The sequence below is a fragment of the Salmo salar genome, chromosome 02 (assembly GCF_965601325.2).
Source record: "Salmo salar chromosome 02, fSalSal1, whole genome shotgun sequence".
In the NCBI taxonomy this organism is placed as follows: domain Eukaryota; kingdom Metazoa; phylum Chordata; class Actinopteri; order Salmoniformes; family Salmonidae; genus Salmo; species Salmo salar.
The window spans coordinates 92474101-92489951 of NC_138292.1; the positions used below are offsets into that span (position 1 = coordinate 92474101).

The 15851-nt window shown below is 41.9% G+C and overlaps 1 pseudogene; it reads right to left on the minus strand.

Moving 5' to 3' along the window:
• LOC123732767 (uncharacterized) overlaps positions 1-15045 on the minus strand; it is a 54072-nt pseudogene extending 39027 nt beyond the window's left edge.
• Positions 15046-15851: the final 806 nt, after the last annotated feature.

A 15851-nucleotide genomic window follows, 5' to 3' on the forward strand; every position in this document is an offset into this window, starting at 1 on the left:
AGAATGCTTACAACCAACAGAAAACAACTTCCAATTCACATTATAATCAACTACAATGCTTCACCTTCACCAATATAAACATGGTGTCCACTGGCTGTCAACAATATATATATATTCCCCCCCCACTAGTTTCTAGAACTCTCGTTCCTCTTGGACCGAGCCCAAACAAAACTCCTATCCAATACAGAAAAACGTGCAGTCAAAATAAACTGCGATCCATGGCAATGCACTGGCTAAACGCAAAACACTCAACTTTTTAACTGCCCACCCTTGAGACAATCAGCAACCAAGTTGTCCTTACCACGGACATGTCTGATTTCAAGAGGAAACTCCTGCAATATCCGTAGTAACTTTCCACCTCACTGCGGAGCTTCTCTCTCTTTTCAGGGTTCACTAGATAGGCATGTTGTTGGATCGGGGCCCAGTCCCCAATGTCATGCTCTAGTACATTTGGGTTGGCACATCTGAGAATGAATCCTGATATTCTAAAAGCAGGGGAACAATGTCAATATAATTGTACCAAAAAATTGTCAGTTGGTTGAATAAATAATTATCATTACTAAATGTTTCATGAAATGTAAATATGAAATATTTGATTGCATAGTCTTATTTTCAACAGCTTTTCAATTACATGTTGCTAGGTGGGATATCCCCAATGTCAAAACACAGTTTTAACATGTCCTAATCAATAACCAATATGCATAAACAGTTTGGGATAAATTGAAAACCTAAACATAAAATGTGCTATGTACACAAACATCTGCCACAATAATCATATTACTTGTATTTTTTAAAACAAGCACCTTATAAACTGCACAAGCACGAAAAACGCTGTTGTTTTGACAAGTAGCAATAAATCACTGATATTGATTAGGGGGGAAATCAGGTTGTACGTGCTGTTGAAACTAACAACTAAACAAAAACACATGGAAATGGGAGATATATTTCACCTCCCTGGTTAGAGGACAACCTGCAGAAGACAGTCAGCTACATTTTGGAGTGATGCATTTAAATGTAGGGGTCGCTTAACAAAGGAACATTTATTTGTCATAACTCATCAATATCATGTGGATTTTTTTTTTCTTTACCATTATTTTACTAGTTAAGTTGACTGAGAACACATTCTCATTTACAGCAACAACCTGGGGAATAGTTACAGGGGAGAGGAGGGGGATGAATGAGCCAATTGTAAGCTGGGGATGATTAGATGGCATGAGGGCCAGATTGGGAATTTAGCCAGGACACCGGGGTTAACACCCCTACTCTTACGATAAGTGCAATGGGATCTTTAATGACCTCAGAGAGTCAGGACACCCGTTTAACGTCCCATCCGAAAGACGGCACCCTACACTGGGCAGTCACTGCCCTGTGGCATTGGGATATTGTTTAGACCAGAGGAAAGAGTTCCTCCGACTGGCCCTCCTGCAACATATGGTCTCCCATCCAGGGACTGACCAGGACCAACCCTGCTTAGCTTCAGAAGCAAGCCAGCAGTGGGATGCAGGGTGGTATGCTGCTGGCAATCAATTGTGCGAAAGGAGGAAGAAGAGGTTACACGTCCTGTAAAAACTAACAGCTCAAAAACCACACGGAATCTGGGAATAATGTGTACATCACTGGTTAGAGGACAATTTGTAGAAAACAGCTAGCTAAATTTTGAAGTGTTGCATTTTGATTCAAGTGGGTCACCAACGTGGTAAGTGTAACACAACTCTTTCTTTTGTTAGTCACTTTTTGTTAAATCACATAAATAGTACTCTTTCAATTCAGAGCCTGGATTTTTCCCCTGAGGCTAATATCCATATCATGTTGAAATCAATTGAACAGGGGACAAAAACGCTTACGGTTCTACATTGTGACATCATTAAAATACTCCTACTACAATGTTAAAAACATTCTACATTGTGAGATTTAATTTCATTGATATCATGAAACAATTCCTTCATGTATGTATTTTCTGATGTTTGATCAGATATCTTTTATCAGAGTATCTCTTGTCACACTGATCACAGCTATAAGGCTTCTCTCCTGTGTGTTCTCTGGTGTGATACCAGATGGCCAGATTAAACAAAACTCTTCCCACATTGATCACAGCTATAAGATTTCTCTCCTGTGTGTGTTCTCTGGTGTAGAGTCAGAGAGCCAGATTAAACAAAACTCTTCCCACATTGACCACAGCTATAAGATTTCTCTCCTGTGTGTATTCTCTGGTGTTGAGTCAGAGTGTCAAATGTAGTAAAACTCTTCCCACATTGATCACAGCTATAAGATTTCTCTCCTGTGTGTATTCTCTGGTGTGCAGTCAGATTTCCAGACCCACCAAAACTCTTCCCACATTGACCACAGATATAAGATTTCTCTCCTGTGTGTGTTCTCTGGTGCACTGTCAGCCCTCCAGATCCACCAAAACTCTTCCCACATTGATCACAGCGATAAGATTTCTCTCCTGTGTGTATTCTCTTGTGTGATACCAGATAGCCAGATTGACCAAAACTCTTCCCACATTGATCACACCTATAAGGTTTATCTCCTGTGTGTATTCTCTGGTGTTGAGTCAGAGTGCTAGATTAAACAAAACTCTTCCCGCATTGACCACAGCTATAAGATTTCTCTCCTGTGTGTATTCTCTGGTGTTGAGTCAGAGTGCCAAATGTAGTAAAACTCTTCCCACATTGATCACAGCTATAAGATTTCTCTCCTGTGTGTGTTCTCTGGTGTGCAGTCAGATTTCCAGATCGACCAAAACTCTTCCCACATTGATTACAGCTATAAGGTTTCTCTCCTGTGTGGATTCTCTGATGAATTTTAATGCCTGATGGGGAGGTGAATCTCTTCCCACAGTCAGAGCAGCAGTGAGTTCTCTTCCCTGTGGATCTCTGCAGGTGTTTATTGAGGTGTTCTGATCTGGAGAGACTCTTCTCTGCCTCTTCAGCATCATGAGGTTGTTGAGGCTCCCCAGAGGATCCATGATAGTCCCATATCTCTCCTGTGTGAACAACAAAGTCAGACAGATGATTAAAGGCCCACAACAGCGGTAATCCATTGTAAAAGGTGATGCCAACAGCGGAGCCATGATGTTGGACAACAATTGACGTCTCTAATGAATGTAAAAAATATTTGATATTTGCCTTAAAATGAGCAAGAACAGTCATATTTTGTCTTGTTTTCACATTCGTAGTGACATTGATCATTGTAGGCTAGAAATAAGTTATTCATGTTGTTGAAACTCTAAGCAGTGTGCCAGAGGACTTTTGGTCTCCAATATAGGCCCCTTTCTGTGTTTGCTAAAATTGCGGCACGAGGGCAATTTGATTGCAGAAACTCCTCCCTGCTAATGAGGAAACCGATAGTTATGGATGTACTATATCTGCCTGGAGCAAAAATGGTGAGCAAAGATTTTAGTTTTTCACAATGTTTTCTGAATGTGAATGGGGGAAATTCAGGGCAGTAACCTCCATTTCCAGGTTGCTTATGAGTACATTTCACACTACTTTGGATTATAATTGCAAGGATATTTTTGAATGTCCTGTTTAATAAAATGTTTGCTAAAGCATTAAGAATTATGTGTAATTATTGAAGAACTGCGTTAATGACAGTATCCATTTGGGTGTTGTCAATAAAGTTAAGATTTTATTTATTTATTTATTTAACCAGGTAGGCCAGTTGAGAACAAGTTCTCATTTACAACTGCGACCTGGCCAAGATAAAGCAAAGCAGTGCGACACAAACAACACAGAGTTACAAGTGGGATAAACAAACGTACAGTCAATAACACAACAGAGAAATCTATATACAGTGTGTGCAAATGGATTAAGGAGGTAAGGCAATAAATAGGCCATAGTAGCAGAGTAATTAAAATTTAGCAAATTAACACTGGAGTGATAGATGTGCAGATGATGTGCAAGTAGAGATACTGGGGTGCAAAAGAGCAAAAAAAGTATATAAAAACATGGGGATGAGGTAGGCAGTTGAATGGGCTATTTACAGATGGGCTGTGTACAGCTGCTGCGATCGGTAAGCTGCTCAGATAGCTGATGCTTAAAGTTAGTGAGGGAGATATAAGTCTCCAAAGTCAGCGATTGTTGCAATTCGTTCCATTTTTTTTTACATTTTAGTCATTTAGCAGACGCTCTTATCCAGAGCGACTTACAGTAGTGAATGCATACATTTCATACAATTTCATACATTTTTTCTGTTCCAGTGATTGGCAGCAGAGAACTGGAAGGAAAGTCGGCCAAAGAAGGTGTTGGCTTTGGTGATGACCAGTGAGATATACCTCCTGGAGCGCGTGCTATGGATGGGTGCTGCTATGATGACCAGTGAGCTGAGTTAAGGCGGCCTAGCAAAGACTTGTAGATTACCTGGAGCCAGTGGGTTTGGAGACGAATATGTAGCGAGGGCCAGCCGACGAGAGCATACAGTTTGCAGTGGTGGGTGCTATATGGGGCTTTGGTGACAAAACGGTTGGCACTGTGATAGACTGCATCCAGTTTGCTGAGTAGAGTGTTGGAGGCTATTTTGAAAATGACATCGCCGAAGTCAAGGATCTATAAGATAGTCAGTTTTACGAGGGTATGTTTGGCAGCGTGAGTGAAGGAGGCTTTGTTTGCGAAATAGGAAGCCGATTCTAGATTTAATTTTGGATTGGAGATGGAAGGAGAGTTTACCAGACACTTAGAATATGTGGACAACAACAAATACCTAAGTCAGAATCGTCCAGAGTAGTGATGCTATCCAGGCGGCGGGTGCAGAGAAGATTGGTTGAAGAGCATGCATTTAATTTTACTAGCAATTAAGAGCAGTTGGTGGCCACAGAAGGAGTTTGGTATTGCATTGAATGGCATTGAAGCTCATTTGGAGGTTTGTTAACCTGTTATGGATAGGGGGCAGTATTTTCACGGCCGGATAAAAAATGTACCCGATTTAATCTGGTTATTATTCCTGCCCAGAATATGCATATAATTGTTTGATTTGGATAGAAAACACCATAAAGTTTCTAAAACTGTTTGAATGGTGTCTGTGACTATAACAGAACTCATATGGCAGGCCAAAACCTGAGAAGATTCTATACAGGAAGTGCCCTCTCTGACCATTTCTTGGCCTTCTATATTGGCCTTTCTTGGCCTCTTTATTGAAAACAGAGGATCTCTGCTGTAACGTGACATTTTCTAAGGCTCCCATAGGCTCTCAGAAGGCGCCAGAATGTTGAATGATGACTCTGCAGTCCCTGGGCTAAAAACAGTAGCGCATTTGGATAGTGGTCGATCTGAGAACATTGACACGGGCGTGCGTGTGCACGTGAAGACACCATTTCTTCTTTCAGTCTTTGAATGAAAACAGTGTCTCCCGGTCGGAATATTATCGCTATTTTACGAGAAAAATCGCATAAAAATTGATTTTAAACAGTGTTTGACATGCTTCGAAGTACGGTAATGGAATATTTGGAAATTTTTTGTCACGATACGCGCCGGCACATCACCCTTCGGATAGTGTCTTGAACTCAATAACAAAACGCCGCTATTTGGATATAACTATGGATTATTTGGAACCAAAACAACATTGGGTCTAAAGTACAAGTGTCACGTCCTGGCCAGTATAAGGGTTAATTGTTATTGTAGTTTGGTCAGGACGTGGCAGAGGGTATTTGTTTTATGTGGTTTGGGGTGGTGTGTTATTTAGGAGGGCATTTGATTTATGTATTCCAGGGTTTTTGGGCACTGTTTGATATTCATGTAATTCTATGTTTAGTCTATTGAGTCTGGTTCTATGTTTAGGTAATTGGGGTGGAGACTCTCAATTGAAGGCAGGTGTGGTCTATTTGCCTTTGATTGAGATTCCCATATATTAGGGTGCGTTTGTGTTTGTATTTTGTGGGAGATTGTTTCTTGTTTAGCGTGAGTGAGCCTTTTAAGACTGTTCGTTGATCGTAAGTTCGTTTTGTTTGTTTGTTGTTCTGGTGTTCACTTGATTATAGTTTAAATAAACGTCAAGATGAGCATACACAGTCCTGCTGCATTTTGGTCCTCCTTTACCAACGACAACCGTGACAGAATCTCCCACCAAAGTTGGACCAAGCAGCAGAGTAACGAGGAAGAAGCATGGACGTGGGCGGAGCTAAGGATGAGCGTTTCAAGGGCTTTGGAAGAGTTAAGGAAACTCGAAAGGCAGCCCCAATCATTTTTTTGGGGGGGGCACAAGGGCAGTTTTGCGGGGCAAGAATGGAGCCCCAGGCCAGCTTCCCGCACTAGCCCTGAGGTGCGTCAGCCCAGTCTGACTCGGCCTGTTCCCGCTCCCCGCACTAGCCCTGAGGTGCGTGTCTCCAGGCTGGCACATCCAGTACCAGCTCCACGCATCAGGCGTCTAGTGTGTCAGCCCAGCCTCGTCAGTCAGGAGGCGCCTGAGCTGCCCGTCAGTCAGGAGTCGCCAGAGCTGCCCGTCAGTCAGGAGTCGCCAGAGCTGCCCCTCAGTCAGGAGTCGCCAGAGCTGCCCCTCAGTCAGGAGTCGCCAGAGCTGCCCGTCAGTCAGGAGTCGCCAGAGCTGCCCGTCAGTCAGGAGTCGCCAGAGCTGCCCGTCAGTCAGGAGTCGCCAGAGCTGCCCGTCAGTCAGGAGTCGCCAGAGCGGCCCGACTGCCCGGAGATGCCAGAGTGGCCCGACTGCCCGGAGATGCCAGAGTGGCCCGACTGCCCGGAGATGCCAGAGTGGCCCATCGGCCAGGATCAGCCAGAGTGGCCCGACTGCCCGGAGATGCCAGAGTGGCCCGACTGCCCGGAGATGCCAGAGTGGCCCGACTGCCCGGATCAGCCAGAGTGGCCCGACTGCCCGGATCAGCCAGAGTGGCCCGACTGCCCGGATCAGCCAGAGTGGCCCGACTGCCCGGATCAGCCAGAGTGGCCCGACTGCCCGGATCAGCCAGAGTGGCCCATCGGCCAGGATCAGCCAGAGTGGCCCATCGGCCAGGATCAGCCAGAGTGACCCATCTGCCCAGAGTCTGCCGATGACCAAAAATCAAGGGAGTCTAGCAACAAGCCTAAACTGAGTAAGCCTGACATTTCAGAACTTAAAGTAATTAACGGTTTAATTGATGATTCTGCATACAGGGTGGAGAGGAGGAGGTCTGCCCATGATCCGGTGCAGGGGGAGTCTGCCTACGGTCCGAGGCTGATCGGGTCGGTCGGCACCCTGGAGGACAATAGGCCGGAGCCTGAACCACCACCTGCATAGGTGGGTTGGGGGGGGGGGGGGTGTAGCACATGTGCCGTCGGTGACGGCAGCCACCCTCCCTTCCCTCTCTTTCGTTTAGGGGGATTTTTTGTTGCAGTTTGGCGTTTTTGTTATTCTTGAGGTGCTTCCGGGGTTAGCACCTTTAGGGGGGGGGTCCCATATATTAGGGTGTGTTTGTATTTTGTGGGAGATTGTTTCTTGTTTAGCGTGAGTGAGCCTTTCAAGACTGTTCGTTGATTGTAAGTTTGTTTTGTTTGTTTGTTGTTCTGGTGTTCACTTGATTATAGTTTAAATAAACGTCAAGATGAGCATACACAGTCCTGCTGCATTTTGGTACTCCTTTACCAACGACAACCGTGACAACAAGTCCTGGGAGTGCATTCTGACGAAGAACAGCAAAGGTAATCCAATTTTTCTTATAGTAAATCTGAGTTTGGTGAGTGCCAAAATTGGTAGGTGTCAAAATAGCTAGCCTGTGATGGCCGGGCTATCTACTCAGAATATTGCAAAATGTGCTTTCACCGAAAAGCTATTTTAAAATCGGACACCGCGATTGCATAAAGGAGTTCTGTATGTATAATTCTTAAAATAATTGTTATGTTTTTTGTGAACGTTTATCGTGAGTAATTTAGTAAATTCACCGGAAGTGTTCGGTGGGAATGCTAGTTCTGAACGTCACATGCTAATGTAAAAAGCTGGTTTTTGATACAAATATGAACTTGATTGAACAAAACATGCATGTATTGTATAACATAATGTCCTAGGAGTGTCATCTGATGAAGATCATCAAAGCTTAGTGCTGCATTTAGGTGTGGTTTGGGTTTATGTGACATTATATGCTAGCTTGAAAAATGGGTGTCTGATTATTTCTGTCTGGGTACTCTGCTGACATAATCTAATGTTTTGCTTTCGTTGTAAAGCCTTTTTGAAATCGGACAGTGTGGTTAGATAAAGGAGAGTTTTGTCTTTAAAATGGTGTAAAATAGTCATATGTTTGAAAAATTGAAGTTTTCGGATTTTCCAGGAGTTTGTATTTCGCGCCACGCCCTATCATTGGATATTGGAGCGGTGTTCCGCTAGCGGAACGTCTAGATGTAAGAGTTAAGGTGGTGAGGAAATTACTTTTAAAAACAACCAGGCATCCTCTCCTGACAGGATGAGGTCAATATCCTTCCAGGATACCCGGGCCAGGTCGATTAGAAAGGCCTGCTTGCAGAAGTGTTTTAGGGAGCGATTGACAGTGATGAGGGTTGGTCGTTTGACCGCGGACCCATAACGGATGCAGGCAATGATCGCTGAGATCCTGATTGAAAACAGCAGAGGTGTATTTGGAGGGCAAGTTGGTCAGGATAATATCTATGAGGGTGCCCATGTTTACAGTTCGAGCTTCTAATGTATCTCTCCAGAAATATGTCTCTCACTGTTGCCGCCAGTTCCCTGAAGGAGGGAAACTGGGTACAACATACTATTCAATTCACGCCACGCATGAAGCCCTGCCTTCCACAGGTGATGAGCGCGAGGCTCGGATTTATTCCTTAAATTTAATACCGCTCTTCACCGACCCAGGAAGGGGTGGGGTCAAAAAGGTGTTGTACCTCGTTTCCCTCCTTCAGGGAACAGTAATTATAGTGTTAGGTTCTAATTTTTCAGAGTAAATAACTCACGGACACTAGAGAAGCTTAACCTCTCTGGCTAGGGGGCGGTATTTTCACGTCCGGATGAAAAGCGTGCCCAAAGTAAACTGCCTGCTACTCAGGCCCAGAAGCTAGGATATGCATGTTATTAGTAGATTTGGATAGAAAACACTCTGAAGTTTCTAAAACTGCATGATGTTTGTGAGTATAACAGAACTTATTTGGCAGGCGATACCCCGAGGATAAACTAACCAGGACATTTTTTTTGAGGTCACTCTTTTTTCAATGGATTTTCAATGGGAATCTAGAATTCTAAGGCAGTTGCTTGCAGTTCCTATCGCTTCCACTGGATGTCAACAGTCTTTAGAAATACTTTTTTGTTTTTCCTTTGAGAAATGAAGAAGTAGCCCTGTTCAGAACGAGGGTCGAGTGAAGTGTGCTGTTGTGGTTGGGGCGCGTGACCTGAAAGCTCGCTCCACTTTGTTTTTATCTGCTATTGAACGCAGTTTATCCCGTCTTAAATTTTATCGATTATTTACGTTAAAAAATACCTAAAGTTTTATTAGGAAAGTTGTTTGGACAAAGATTACAGGTAACTTATTAGATATTTTGTAGTCATGTTGTGCGAGTTGGAACTGGTGTTTTTCTGGATCAAACGCACCAAAAAAATGGACATTTTGGAGATATAACGATGGAATTAATTGAACAAAAGGACCATTTGTGATGTTTATGGGACATATTGGAGTGCAAACAAAAGAAGATCTTCAAAGGTAAGGCATGAATTATGTTGTTATTTCTTTTGTTTAGTGTCGCGCCTGGCGGGATGAAATATGATTGTCTGTGTTTGTTTGATGGGGTGCTATCCTCAGATAATAGTATGGTTTGCTTTCGCAGTAAATCCTTTTTGAAATCTGACACAGCGACTGGATTAACAAGAAGTTTCTTTAAACCTACGTATAACACTTGTATCTTTCATCAATGTTTATGATGAATATTTCTGTAATTTGATTTGGCTCTCTGCAATTTCACCGGATGTTATTTGAGACAATGCATTACTGAACATAACGCGCCAATTTAAACTGAGGTTTTTGGACATAAAGAGGGACTTTATTGAACAAAACAAACATTAGTGTAACATGGAGTCCTGGGAGTGCCACCAGATGAAGATCATTAACCTCTTACATCTAGACGTTCCGCTAGCGGAACACCTGCTCCAATATCCAATGATGGGCGTGGCGCGAAATACAAACTCCTCTAAAATCCGAAAACTTCCATTTTTCAAACGTATGACTATTTTACAGCATTTATTAATACAACAGTATTACCTTAAATTCACACACCGCCATCTGCTGACTGGAGTGGGTAATGCAGTTGAGTAAAATGTTTATTTAATTTTCAGACAAAAAGTTAAAGGGTAGGAATCCGGGACGTCGCTAGGCCTAAATATTCATTAGCCTAAATATTCATTAGCCCCCCTTAAATAAATCAATATCAGTCAATATATTTTTTCTGTGATTTATTTTTTTCGTGAACAGTTACATCGCATCTTAAACTTTTTATCGGGCCGGCACTAGGACCAGGGGAGGCTGCTGCTGCACCAGTGACTGTTAGACTTTCTTCAGTAAAGATGGAGGACAGAAACACTAGGAGAGAGGGGTACCCCAACACAGAACTGAACTGGATCAAAGATGGCGGACAGAAACACTAGGAGAGAGGTGTACCCCTACACAGAACTGAACTGGATCAAAGATGGCGGACAGAAACACTAGGAGAGAGGGGTACCCCAACACAGAACTGAACTGGATCAAAGATGGCGGACAGAAATACTAGGAGAGAGGGGTACTTCTACACAGAACTGAACTGGATCAAAGATGGCGGACAGAAATACCAGTAGAGAGGGGTACCCCTACACAGAACTGAACTGGATCAAAGATGGAGGACAGAAATACTAGGAGAGAGGGGTATCCATAAACAGAACTGAACTGGATCAAAGATGGCGGACAGAAATACTAGGAGAGAGGGGTACCCCTACACAGAACTGAACTGGATCAAAGATGGAGGACAGAAATACTAGGATGGAAGCAAATGTAAGGGATTTTAAAGTCACAACGAATCATGCAGAAACATGTACAGTTGACAGGAATGTTAGTTAATGTAGAGACAAACGATTATGCTTTTTTTTATCGTAAAGTTCATTTACGAAAATCGCGATTTAGCAAGCTAGCTGACACGCTAACATTAGCCAACTAGCTGACTAGCTAACATTAGCCAGCTTGCTGACTAGCTAACATTAACCAACTAGCTGACTAGCTAACATTATCCAGCTAGCTGACTAGCTAACATTAGCCAGCTAGCTGACTAGCTAACTTTAGCCAGCTAGCTGACTAGCTAACATTTTTATTTTTTTATTTTTTATTTTTTAGACTAGCTAACATTAGCCAGCTAGCTGGGCTAGCTTTATGGGTGTTGTGGCATGAGTATGAAATTGTCATTCTGGTTGTTTTAGGGACTCCTGAAACAACCAGCAAACCAGGCTGTCGTTTTGTGAAACAGTGGATGTATAGAATCTAGTTAGCTGAAGAATTTACTGCAAATTGAATGTACAATTGTGTAAGCTTGCCTTGCTGATATTTGCCATGCAGATAGATGAAATAACGTAGCTAGCTATGTTCTTGCTTATTGTGCAGTGGATTATTTAAAATACCTGTATGCCTATGGATGTGTAGCTAGCTATCTAGCCGATCTGTGTATGGACCCAAACGTTTGGTATACATATTAGTTCAGAACCTATGAACCTCAGCTATCATAGCCAGTTGTATCAACTTCAAAACAGCCTGAATGACATTAATGAAGCCTATGGATTGAGTAGAATATAATATCATGTTGTGCCAAGGATGCAAGTCGTATATACATGTAGTTATTACCATGCATGAGATCCCCACATTGTAGCCTGTACATTTAATATATTCACTGATCATGTACTCTACCTTGGCAAATAAAGGTGCAGTTTAGGTATGAATGTCTTCGAGATTATTTTTCAGTCATATCCAATACCAGGAGTATCAAATTCCCATCTTTGAATGACGCTGTGTCTGCATGTATGTATTACAATTATACACTTCAACAGTGTTTACCAATCTTGGTCCTGGGACATCAATGGTTACACATTGTAACTAATAGACTAGAAACAGGATTTAACTAGTTAATTCATATATATAGAAATATAATGTTAAAAACAGAACACTACACTTCCTATGCATCATGTAAATACTCTAACACTGGTTCATCTCAACATCTAATGTCCTTCATCTGCATTGATCTGATAAACACAGGATAGGTGGAGTATTTCATCACATTACACTTCATTTCAACCAGTAGAGAATGTGAAACGCTTTATTGAAAAGCTCATTATCCAAGTGTTATAAATACAAGTTTCAATCTGTCCTTCAATGCACATCTGTTGTGCATTATAAAAACAGAGGAAGAAAGAGGAGGTGGTGAGAGAGGTGTAAAAGACAGAACGGGAAAGAGGTAAGCACATAGGAGCAGGGAAGGCAGCACATGATTAATGAATCACAGTGCTACATAAATATTCTCTCAGTTCATCACAATTACATAATAGTGTCTCTCGTCGGCCCAAAGGTTCTTAAAAGCAGGTGAGGTGGTGATGATGGGACTGGGGGTTGGCATCCTCTCACATCAAAACATACCTGCAGACGAGAGACAGAAGGAGAGAGAGAGCATGTTTAAACCTTGTGTTTTTATTTTTTATTCTAACATTGTTAGTCATCAATCAGGAGGTGAAATGTAAAACTGACCTGGGATCATTAACTCTGGGACTACTGCATCTCTATCTGTATTTCAATGTAAAGCATCTCTTTAATAATACTTCCTGTATAATATAAACTGACCTTGGATCATTAACTCTGGGACTACTGCATCTCTATCTGTATTCCAATGTAAAGCATCTCTTTAATAATACTTCCTGTATAATATAAACTGACCTGGGATCATTAACTCTGTGACTACTGCATCTCTATCTGTATTTCAATGTAAAGCATCTCTTTAATAATACTTCCTGTATAATATAAACTGACCTTGGATCATTAACTCTGGGACTACTGCATCTCTGTCTGTATTTCAATGTAAAGCATCTCTTTAATAATACTTCCTGTTGACCTGACCAAGTGACCTCTCACCTCTGATCATGCTGTGCCCTCTATGTAGCCAGTTCAGATGCAGGAGGGGTTCACCGACACAGCTGATATAACATAGAGGATTTAGGGAGAAGGGGAGAGAGGGATGAAGTGAAGGAGAGAGACTGTTATTGAGAAAATAAGGTAGTTAAAGCGACAGTGTTCAACAGGAATCTGTGTGTGGCCTCACCTGGTGTCCACACCACACTAAGTGGCTGCAGAGTACTTTATGCTGAAAAACATGAACGGACCCACAACGACAAACAATATAGCATAGTTATAGAAATAATGAAGTGTCTTACTATTCTCCATGGTTGGCCCTCTTGCCTATTCTTTGAAGATGGAAGGAGCCACAGTTATACACCTGAACCTGCTTACTGCACAACACAATCCATCAATCAGATTGATACATGAGTGTGTAGGTGTGGGTTATAGGGTGTCTAATTGTTCTACATTTTTTCGATATGGGTGATTTAAAATAGCCTGTTTTGTTTTTGCACAGACATCACACCCTTACCTAAACAGCACCCTCACCTGAGAAGTAGAAATCAAAGGGAGAGAAACTGTGAATTGAATAACTGCAGTTGACATAGCTCAGTAAATGGAAGAATACTCTTATTGCAATGTGAATGGCTCTTAAAAGAGCCTTTGGTTGTGCATAGTGTAGTCTATGGTGTTGCCAGGGAACAGCACCCTCTGAAGTAGTAGGAGGTGAAGATCTCCTGCACACGGATTGCCTCTCTTGCTGCGTTGTTGGACCCCATCCTTGAAACATCCTGCAGAGCAGCAGACTCCTCCTCTGGCACACGGCGGCGAGCTGCAGATCCCCTCCTGGTCCTCGTGTCCATCCTCATGAAGTTACGCAGGACACAGGTAGCCTTCACACACCAGAATTCCTCCAGGAGGCAGTCCCAGATGACCCTGGTCACCCAACCTTGCAGCGCCCTACACGGTAACTGTAGGCGATCGTTTTGAAGGAATCTCCAGTTACAAGGTATCTGTAGGAATATGGTAGACAATGTAATTATTAGACTGTTACATCACCAGGTCATTGTGGATTACTAAAGTATAATATCCCTGATAACAAATCATGATAACATTGGATTGTTAGATGCATGGTCACACATATGTACATGTGTAGCATGTGACAATAACAGGATCATATCAAGGATGGCATCACAAATGAATACATAAATACCACTTGAAGCTTGATGATGAGTTGATCATTTGAATCAGCTGTGCAGTGTGAAGATGTGCCCCCCTTTGAGTCCCCAGGACTGAGAACCACTGCTCTTCATTGGGACCTCTTCATATGTAGACTGGCTTTCATAGAGCTCTTTATCTGAGGACAGAAAACCTCACAAGAAACAGACTTCATTATAGTCAAATTACACCACACTGAATATTATGTTACTATTATCTCCGTCCTCACTTCTAGGGACAGGAACTACACAAAAGTACCTTTCCTATCCAGAATAGCCTCCCCTCTCACTGACAGTTGGGGCTGCTATCCTTTCACCCTCCTCCATGGCTGTTAGCTAGCTACCTACAAATGCATTTGGAGTTTGTTTTTTACTGTGATAAATACATCAAGATAGCTAGCTAATATGAAGTTAGGTAGCTGGTGATATTTAATTCACTTCGCTATCTATCTATCTCCCCATCTATCTATCTATCTATCTATCTATCTATCTATCTATCTATCTATCTATCTCCATCTACTCTATCTATCTATCTATCTATCTATCTATCTATCTATCTATCTATCTATCTATCTATCTATCTATCTATCTATCTATCTATCTATCTATCTATCTATCTATCTATCTATCTATCTATCTATACAGTATTTGAAGTTGGCTAGCTAGCTAGCTCATTTAGCAGCTCATTAGTGTTAGCCTGCACTGTAGCTAGTTAGCTAATAATACATCGTTGTTTTTTTTACATTTTCATAATCTATTTACTTACTTACTTGAATAGGTTCTCCTAGCCATGTGGATAATTGGAAACAGGGCAGCAAAGTTTGTTTGTCATCAGATAGTTTTAGAGGATATTACTATTGAACTACAGAAAAACAACTGGCTTTTGTGGCTCTCTCCAGGTAACCAGGGCAATAAATCAGAAGAGTGACTGGGGGAGAGGTCTCCACACTCACACAATCCCCCACAGGTCTACTGTGAAACCTCACACCTTCACAATAGTGTTTGAGTCTATTACTCCAGAAAGTACACATGATTGGTCGCCCCCAGGTCCAGACAGTAGCACCTGGAAAACTATCCATGTCCAATTTGAATACATGTGAGGCAGCTCCCAATGGGACCAATCAGATTATACTCAGTCCTATACCGTGTATCCACCTATAACCTATACTGACAAACTACAATTACATAGCTGTTACTGTGTAACTGCAATGTTGTTTTGACAGCTAAGCTAAAGTTATGTAATAACATAGTAACACTAAATGTAAATGTTAACATTATGACTTTATATTCTCAAAATAAATATATTACATTTTGTAAAAGGAGGAATGTAATCGTAAAGCCACATAGCATTATTGGAGTATACTCCACCTCCTGTTTTATAGATGTCATGCTGGCCTGACAAGGTACACATTGTGACACCTGATTGAAGGAGGAAAAATATTAGGACTGATAGAGCTATAGTTTTCAGAAGTGTTTCAATAGTTCTCAATAGCAATTGCCAACTATTAAAACAAACACAAAAACATTAGCATATTTTTTCACAAGAAGTATCAGAATTAGAATAGCCAGTTTTATTTAGATAAGAGGACGTTAGATTT